General features: G+C 44.5%; 1 pseudogene; it reads right to left on the bottom strand.

Annotated features, from left to right (window-relative positions):
• Positions 1 to 6,067: 6,067 nt before the first annotated feature.
• LOC144810295 (ATP synthase F(1) complex subunit gamma, mitochondrial pseudogene) lies at positions 6,068 to 7,167 on the bottom strand (annotated as a pseudogene).
• Between the last annotated feature and the right edge of the window lie 2,214 nt (positions 7,168 to 9,381).

The following is a 9,381-nucleotide window of genomic DNA, read 5'->3' as shown; positions in this document are numbered from 1 at the left end:
GTGCTATGGCAGACCGTGTCAAACGCTGCTGAGAGGTCCGGGAGGATGAGGGCAGCTGTTTCCCCGTTGTCAAGTGGTGTTCGGATGTCGTCTGTGGCTGCGATGAGGGCGGTCTCGGTGCTGTGTTTTGCTCGGAAGCCGGATTGTGTGGGGTCGAGGGAGCCGTTAGACTCGAGGAAGGGGGCGAGCTGGTTGTTGACAGTCTTCTCTATGACTTTGGCAGGGAATGGAAGGAGAGAGATGGGGCGGTAGTTCTTAAGTTCGGTGGGGTCTGCTGTAGGTTTCTTCAGGAGGGCACTGAGTTCGGCATGTTTCCAGCTTTCCGGGAAGGTAGCGGTGTTGAAGGAGCAGTTGATGATGTCCCGGAGTTGGGGTGCGATGACGGAGGCGGCCTTGTTGAAGATGTGGTGGGGGCATAGATCGGTTGGTGATCCGGAGTGGATGGAATTCATCAAGTGGATGGTGTCTTCGGTGCTGATTGGGGTCCAGGCGCAAAGGGTGGTGGTGGGGGGCTTCAGTTCAGTGGTGAGGGGAGTGGATTGTTCGCCGAAGCTGTTATGTATGTCAGCGATCTTGCTGTGGAAGAACGAGGCTAGAGAGTCACAGAGTTCTTGAGAGGGGGTGATGTCGTTGGTGCCGGCGCTGGGGTTGGTAAGCTCTTTGACGATGCTGAAGAGTTCCTTGCTGTTGTGGGCGTTGTTGTCGAGTCGATCCTTGAATGTTGATTTCTTGGTGGATTGGATCAGCTGGTGGTGTTTGCGGGTGGCGTCCTTGAGGGCGGTCATGTTGTCTGTGGTTGGGTTTTTTCGCCAGGCTTTCTCGAGGGTGCGGCAGTTTTTTGGGGAGTTTTTGAGGTCGTCATTGAACCAGGTGGCTTTTTTGTTTCCTGGCTTGTTGTGGTGGTTTTTCTCGGGTGCTAATTCGTCAGCGCAGCGGGTGAACCATTGTGCGAGATTGATGGCTGCATGGTTTGGGTCCGATGATCTGGTGGGAGGGATTTGGTTTAGCGCTGTGGTGAGCTGGTCGGTGGTAATTTTGTTCCAGTTTCTGCGGGGGACTTGTTTTGGGTGGAGGTGTGTCGTAGTTTTTCTGAAGTTGAAGTGGATGCAGCTGTGGTCCATCCAGTGGAGTCCTGTTGCGTGATTGAAAGAGATGTGCTTGCTGGAGGAGAAGATTGCGTCGAGCGTGTGTCCGGCGTAATGGGTGGAGGTGTTGACCAGTTGTTTGAGTCCGAGATTGGCGAGGTTGTCCAGAAGGGTGGTGGTGTTGCTGTCGTTGTTCTTTTCCATGTGGAAGTTGAGGTCCCCTAGGAGAATGTAGTCCTCGGAGGAGAAGGCGTGTGGGCTGATAAAGTCAGTGATGTCTTCGCTGAATTGTGTGCGGGGTCCTGGGGGTCTGTAGACGAGGGTGCCTCTAAGTGTAGTCTTGGGGTCGGTGTGAATCTGGAAGTGGAGATGTTCGGCGGCTGTGAGGGTGTCGTCAGCGCTGGTCGTGATGCGGATGGAGTTCTTGTGGACGATGGCGATGCCTCCTCCTGTTTGGTTGATGCGGTCCCTTCGGATGATCTTGTAACCGTCCGGGATGGCTATGGCGATGTCAGGCGCTGATGAGGCGTTCATCCAGGTTTCCGTGAGAAAGGCGACGTCCCAAGTCGTGGTGTCAAGTAGGTTCCATAGTTCAATGGCGTGTCTGTGGACCGAGCGGGTGTTGAGCAGGATGCACTTCAGGTGGTTGTTGTTTGCGCTCAGTTTGGCGTTATTGGTTGTAGAATGGGACCTGATGCAGCTGAACTTGCAGGATTGGCAGGTGAAGGGTCCATGGGCGCGTCCTGGGGCGGCTTGGTGGCAGTCTGGGAGTCGGCCGGTGTTGAATGCAGTGAGGGTTGCGGCGTCCTACGTAAGGCGGGTGGAGTGGTTTTTTGCGGGGGCCAGGGGGTCTGGCTCTGGGCGCGGGCCAGGCGCGGACGGGCGTAGACGGGCTTACCTTTGGCGTGCCTTCGGCGCACATAGGGCGCGTCCACTGCACGTGGACGCTGCGCGTAAGTGACCCTGTCATAAGTGGAGAGTGGAGGGGGCGGAGCGAGGGAGGTGCAGCTGGGAGGCGGGAGCGGGGTGGCGAGTGGGGAGGGGATCTGTTCTGGATGCTGTATGGAGCGGGGGTGTGGCCACGGGGGAGCAGCGGCAGGGAGCAGGGAGGGGAGACGGGCTGGGACAACAACAACAATGGCACCAAACTACAACAGAGCAATGCGGGGTGAGATCGGCCTGGCACAGTTATTATTTCACAGTCTGGCACAGTTATAAGTTAAAGGCAGCAAACAAACAATTCCAGCAGCAGATACGATACCACGACCAAGCAGGGCGAGATACGATCTGTCTCCGGATGCAGGCGAGATCAGGGGCAAGTCTGGCACAGCGAGTAGAACCGATTGCTTGCATCCTTAACCTTCTACCGTATTTTAAACCCTTGGTCGCTGCGGTAATTCCACCGCGGCGCAGTGGGGGAGAGGGGTAGCGCGGTGCCGCCATGCTCGTGACAGAACCACCCCATCATGAGCCACGGGCGGGCTGTGCTTATGACGGCGTGGTTCCGTCACGACTCCGCCCACTCACTAATTCGCCCGCACAGGCGGTGAATCAGTGCCGCGTGGGCAGAGCGGCTGCAGCATGACAGAACCACACCGTCATGAGCAAACACCACCCGTGGCTCATGACGGCATGGTTCCGTCATGAGTAGGGAAGGGGTTAAAAAAGACTGGCCACAAAACAATTGACGTAGAGTTAGCAATTTTTGACAATCCATTAAGATATATACACAAGTACATTTTATGCCCATCCCACATGTACATTTACCATCACCATCCATTAATATACTTTTTATTTTCTCATATGCACGTGAGGGAATAATGCCTCCTCTTACCTTTAACAATTCCATTCTCAACCATTGATTTGGTAAGGTGTCTAGATACGGGTACCAGTCATCATTTCTCCAGCTATTTAACATAAAATGCACAGACTCTTTTTGTTTCAGGTAGTCCATATCAATTTGTCTAGACTTTTCCTTTCTCAAGGATTTTAGAACACCTTTCCGTTCTTCAATAAGTAACGACACAGGTTCAATTTTCACCTTTAAATTGTCACAGATGCAGTGGAGTTTCTTTCTTGTTGCTTTCGCCCACTTCAATTCACTCTGTTGAATCTCCCTCATACACCAATGTGACACTTTCTCCTCTTCCCCTGACCCTAGCCGTTTCCAAAATCTACATAAATTGACTTGAACCTGTATGTTCCATGCTACCAAGTCTAGTTCTAACCAAATGGCCTGTATCCATGATGAGATGGGCAATGACAGCAGGGTTTTAACAAATTGCCCTTCCTCACTGTCCCAGGAGCATTGTGTAAAATCAAGTTAAATGAAGAACTAGAGTTGATTGTAGTAAGAAGTTGTATACGTTTATTACAGAGAGCATAAGATCCCATCTATCAGGTATCAGCAGTCAGGTGCAACTGACTCACTTCACTCCTGAGTATTCCATCTCCATGGAGCTACTCAAAGAACAACATGTATATGCATGGTGAAATACTTAAGAAGAAACCAACAATCATATACATAATAAATGCAAAGTGTGAGCACATTGTTACACACCTTCCCCCCATATAACCCACAAAACAACAAAAAGAAAATAACATACCATTTCAACATCATTCTCTAACATAATCTCTGAACCTTGAAGGAGGTTTTTACAATCCTTCCACTCCTAACCTTTAATGAATTTGAAGGACACATGTTGTACCCACCAGTAGAATTAGAAGCAGAATTAGATAGAGGTACAGTATGTCCTTTGTCCACCAAATGGTTTTTAATGACAACCACCCTATTAAGATTCCAGATCCTAGAATCCTCTGTTTTAATTGCATTGGGTAAAATGTTTACAACTCTATGAGGTTTTTGAACATCTCAGAAGATTTACGTCCAAACGGTGCTCTAATCACGACCAAATCGCCTATGTTAACTTGAGTGTTCTTGACCGCATTTCTAGCATCAAATCTTAACTTTCGTTCTTCAATTTTATTAGCTTCTTTTCTTCTCCCAAAAGTTTGTGAGAATTTATTTCATTTTTTAGACAACATGTCATTCACCCAGATAGGTGCTATGAGTGTATTGGGATGTCTACTTTTTAGTAATACAAACAGTGTGCAACCAGTAGTTGCATGGGGAGTGATCCTATATTTTTCAACAATCTTACTAACTCCCTCTTTCCAATCCACAATATTCTGTTTACACAAGGAAATAGATTCCTTAAGAACACAAACAAAACATTCTACCATTCCATTACTTTCTGGGTGATACAATGAATTGTTTATGTTTGATAGAACATTTATCAAGTAATTCTTCCATTTCTTTGGATACAAATTGTATACCATTATCTGTTAACAGGTATCTAGGAAGACCCTCTCTTGTGAAGATTTCCATCAGAAAACTGATAACATGTTTAGTATCAATACATTTTGTAATCTTGATATCTGGCCATCTTGAGAACAAATCTATAAGTACAAAAATATATGCTTCACCATCTTTACATTTCACAGGACCTAAAATGTCAAGTGCCAATTATTCCCAGGGACCTTTCGGTCGTTCTCTGATGGCCATGGGTTGAACTCTAGGCTTAAAACATTTTTCACTTAATGTACAAGGAATGCATTCCCTCACTAACCTTTCTATTTCCAAATCCATCCCAGGCCACTAATAATTTAGTCTGACTCTTTCTTTGGTTTTGGATACACCTTGATGACCCTGATGAGCTAGCTCAATTAATTCTTTGAGGAAACTCCTGGGGGGAATTAATCTTGTCCCTCGAAAGATCAAGCCACCACACTTAGACACTTCATGCCTAACATTCCAATATTTTTCAGAAATACCTTGACCCTTTCTATACCATCCACTTTTGATAAGAGAAGACAGTTCCATGAGTTCATCATCAGTTTCACATTTCTCAAACCATTTATTCTCTTTTATACCATCATTCTCAAAGGCACAAACCCATTCTAACTCCTCTTGTCCCTCCTGTCCAACACATTCATCCCTTGGCGTAACTAACCTGGATAACATATCAGCAATACAGTTACATGCTCCAGGTAAGTATTCCACATTAAAGTTGTATCCTTGAAGATCAACCACCCACCTTGAAATTCTGCTAGAGATGGCATCAATTCCTTTCCTATTAAAAACCTCAACCATTGGTTTATTTGTCAGTGCGAACAAACAAATTTAGTACCCCATAGAAGATTCTTTAGTTTCTTTGTAGCCCAGTGAACAGCTAATGCCTCCCTTTCAATTACAGAATAACGAAATTCCGCTCCCCTGAGGCACCTAGAAAGAAAAAGTATTACTTTGGTAGTGCTCTCACTCTCTTGTTGTAGCACTGCTTCTAACCTTTTCATACTTGCATCAGTAATAAGAAAAGATTTAGCTGCAGGATCAAAGCTGCGTAACTTTGGTGTCTCTTTAAGCAACGCTTTTATCTTGACAAATTCCGTCTCACATTGTTCGCTCCAGATGAAGTCAACACCTTTGGATAGGAGTGTTCGCATGTTAATGCACTTTTCAGCAAAACCTGTGACAAATTTGCTGTAATATTCAGTCATCCCTAGAAATTTCATAAGATCTTCCTTGTTAGTGGATGAGGCAAAACTTTGTATGGTCTCGATAAGATCACGTTCAGGTTCAATACCTTTACCCGAGATAGTGTCCCCAAGATAGTCAATGGAAGATCTTTGGAGCTTACACATATCAATCATGACTGTGAGATAATATAGACTAAATTTTTCTAAAACTTGCCTAAGTCTCAAATCATGTTCTATATCATCTTTACCATAAATTAGAACATCATCCTGGTAAATCTTAACTCCATTTTGTCCCTTTAACACCTTTTCCAGAGCCCTCTGAAAAACGGAGGCTGCTGATACCAGCCCAAACGGTAGACAAATGAACTTTAAAATACAAAGGGTGTAATGAATGAGGTGTAATCTCTTGAGTCATCATCTAATTTAATTTGGTGGTACGCCGATTTCTTTTTTTTTTTTTTTTTTTTCTCGGCGTAAGAGGTTTATTGTAATATAATTTACAAAATATGCATGATCCTTTCCCAAAAGATTCCTCATATGGCGATGGATCAATCTGAAGCAAGACATGGAGGTGGAACTTGAATATCTGCAGTCAACTGCTTTATAGAGCTGCCGCGCCAGAAATGATCTCAATCAGCTCCTTGGTGATAACAGCTTGACGGGTACGGTTGTAAGTTAAAGTCAGCTTGTCAATTATGTCAGAGGCATTCTTGGAGGCATTGTCCATAGCAGTCATTCTCGCACTCTGCTCACTGGTAGTGGACTCCTTCAGTGCGTAGAAGATGATGTTGGCCAATGTGAACTCTTGGTGGTTTCGGAGCACATCGGCATCAATGTCATCATAGATACTAATGCTTTCAGAACCTGAAACTGTTTCAAGGGAGAAGATTGGTTTTTCCTCTATCTTGTAGGAGATGACAGACCTGAAGCGGTTATAGATGACAGATCCTAGATCAAACTCATATCCGCAATTTAGGAGTTCTGTGGCAATAATAGATGCTTCACCGAAAGTGGGTGGCTTTCTGCCAACTTCTTTAAACGTCAGCAAAATGTGATCCCTGTGAGTTCTCTGAAGAATACCCCTCAGCGTGTCTCCGACTCCCACAATCACGGCTTCCTTCCCAGTACTGGACAGGGCTGAAATCTCATTTTTTATGGTTTTTGCGACAGAGGAGTGAATAGCACCACAGAGGCCACGATCGGATGAAACACCAATGAGAAGATGCTTTTTCTTGTCTTCGGGGGCCTTTATCTCCGCTTTCTCATACAAAGCAAGCGCACCAGTTCCATACACTCTGGCAGGTTTCAGAGCTCTCTCGGCTTTAGTGTACTTTGAAGCAGCAACCATCTTCATTGACTTTGTAATTTTCTGAGTGCCTTTGATGGACTTCAAGCGTCTTGTAATTTCCTTCAAGGTTGCCATATTTCTTACTTGGCCCCATTGCGGCTGCAGAATCAAGAAACTGGCCCGAGAGAACATGGTGACACCGATCAAGGTCAGGTTTCGCCGACAGCGCAGGCGCCGAAAGAGATCGGAAGCCGGGTGCCGGAAGTAGAGAGAGAAGAAAGACGAGACCGGGTTGAGTCTGGTGGTACGCCGATTTCAGATCAACTGTGGAAAAGACTTCTTCCCCCTTTAGCAGCATAAGCATGTCCGATATCTTGGGGAGTGGATACCTATCTACAACACCTTGTTTGTTTAGCTCTCTTAGGTCGATGCAGAGATGGAGACTACCATCCGATTTGCGTGCGGCAACGACCGGAGCCAACCATTGTGTCCCTTCAACCTCTTCAATTATCCCTTCTGATTTGAGTTTCTCCAATTGTTTCTTCATTTCTTCTCTTACCGACAAGGGAACACCATGCACATTAGTAGCAAATGGTACAGCACCAGATACTAACTCGATCTTATGCACGTAATCACGTAAACATCATCACGCATTTCTGAAAACCTTGGGAAATGAATTTTTTAAGTCTAAAGTAAAGGAATCACTGCAATCCTGGGAATGAATCTCATTAACTTGAAAATTATCTTTTAACAATATGGGAGGGTCACTATTGGGTTTTAACATAACTCCTAAATCTCCCTGATGTAGCCAGTTTAGGATGCTGTCCCCTTTGTGAGATACATAAACGTTTCCGGAGATATATCTTCCTTTGTATTCAATTAATCCATTAAAATACCCTAGAAGTTTTTTTGGTTCTCCACCATAGCATAAGGATTCTGCCTTCTGTGGCTTGATTTTGTCTTTCAAATGATGCAAGTAAAATTGTTTAGATACAATAGTTATTTTCACACCAGAATCAAACAAAACACAAGTTCCACAATGTTCCACCATCACTTCATCTATGGGACCTTTTTACTTGTCACTGGATACTTGAGAAACAATTTGCCCACAGTCAATATCAAAGTCTGACCCACTTTCATTTTCTTCATTCCTGCATACCATATTCACTTTGGCTTTATCTCTCTTTGCTCTGCAAGAAGATGTGAAATGTCCAATTTTTTTACAAATACCACATTTTGCTTTCAAAGCAGGGCATTTTGTATCATTTGCAAAATGATTTGGATTCCCACACCTATAGCATCTAAATTGAGAATCAGAATTCTTAGAAGGCCGAGAAAACTTTTTCTCTGCACTGGTTTTAAAATCTTTTTTTTCATTTTTATCTTTCACCACCATTTTCTCTTTGCAATGTATTTTAACTTCATGAACACACTCACTCTTATTTTCATGCTTAGAGATCACTTCAACACATTTTTGTGAATGTTCAATTTGCTTTCCAATAGTTATCACTTCATCAAGTGATAGTTCATCCTTCTGCCATGTGTCGTCTTTAACTTTTTGTACATTGCATCCCAACATAAATTGGTTTCCTATTCTTTCTTCTAACAAAGTGCCAAATTTGCAAGATGACCCCAACTTTCTGAGTGCAGTAATGTAATTTTAAACTGACTCACCTTCATTTTGTTTTCGGCGACCGAAATGGTAGCGCTCAAGAATTGTGCTTACCTTTGGTAGGTAGTGTCTATCCAATTTTAAAATACAAATTTCATATTCATTCAAGTTGGAATCCTCAATATCGGGTAAATGATAAAAAACTTCCTGACCCTCTGACCCTAAACAGTGTAAGAGAAGTGCAGTTCTCCTTTCTGCACTAAGGTTTGTCCCACGCACCTTAGCATATCTCTCAAATACCTTTTTCCCTTTTTGCCACCTGATAGGAAGATCTCCAGAGTTTGCGAGAAAAAAGTGAGGAGCAGCTACATTCTGCATGGTGAGGACACAAATACTATGATGGGTAATATTATAACCTTTTGTAACCTTAGCGTCTCAGTCAAAAACAAAATGCACAAACAATGAAAAAGCAAATTCACAGTTATTAACCCCTTGGCCGCGGCGCCGCCATGCTCGTGACGGAACCACTCCGTGACGAGCCGCAGTGGCGCTGTGCTTGTGACGGAATGGTTCCGTCACGACCCCGCCCGTCTAATAGAACGCTCAGAGCAGGCGCAAAATCAGCGCCGCGCAGGCGCGGCGGCCTGGCCGTGGCGGAACCATTCTGTCACCAGCACAGCACCACAGTGGCTCGTAAACTAACTTGAGATATAAAAAGTTCAGCAAAGTTCAACAACTGACATATATGAGCAACATAGAGGACATAGCATGTGAATAAATAGCTCATAAATGAGGGAGATTGTTCATGTAAAATATTTTTTAATTAATTGCTAAACGGTACGTACTGCCTGAAAGTA

The sequence above is a fragment of the Lissotriton helveticus genome, chromosome 1_1, assembly GCF_964261635.1.
Source record: "Lissotriton helveticus chromosome 1_1, aLisHel1.1, whole genome shotgun sequence".
Lineage (NCBI taxonomy): Eukaryota > Metazoa > Chordata > Amphibia > Caudata > Salamandridae > Lissotriton > Lissotriton helveticus.
Note: the sequence above shows the minus strand (reverse complement) of the source record. Positions and strands in the feature narration are given on the sequence as shown.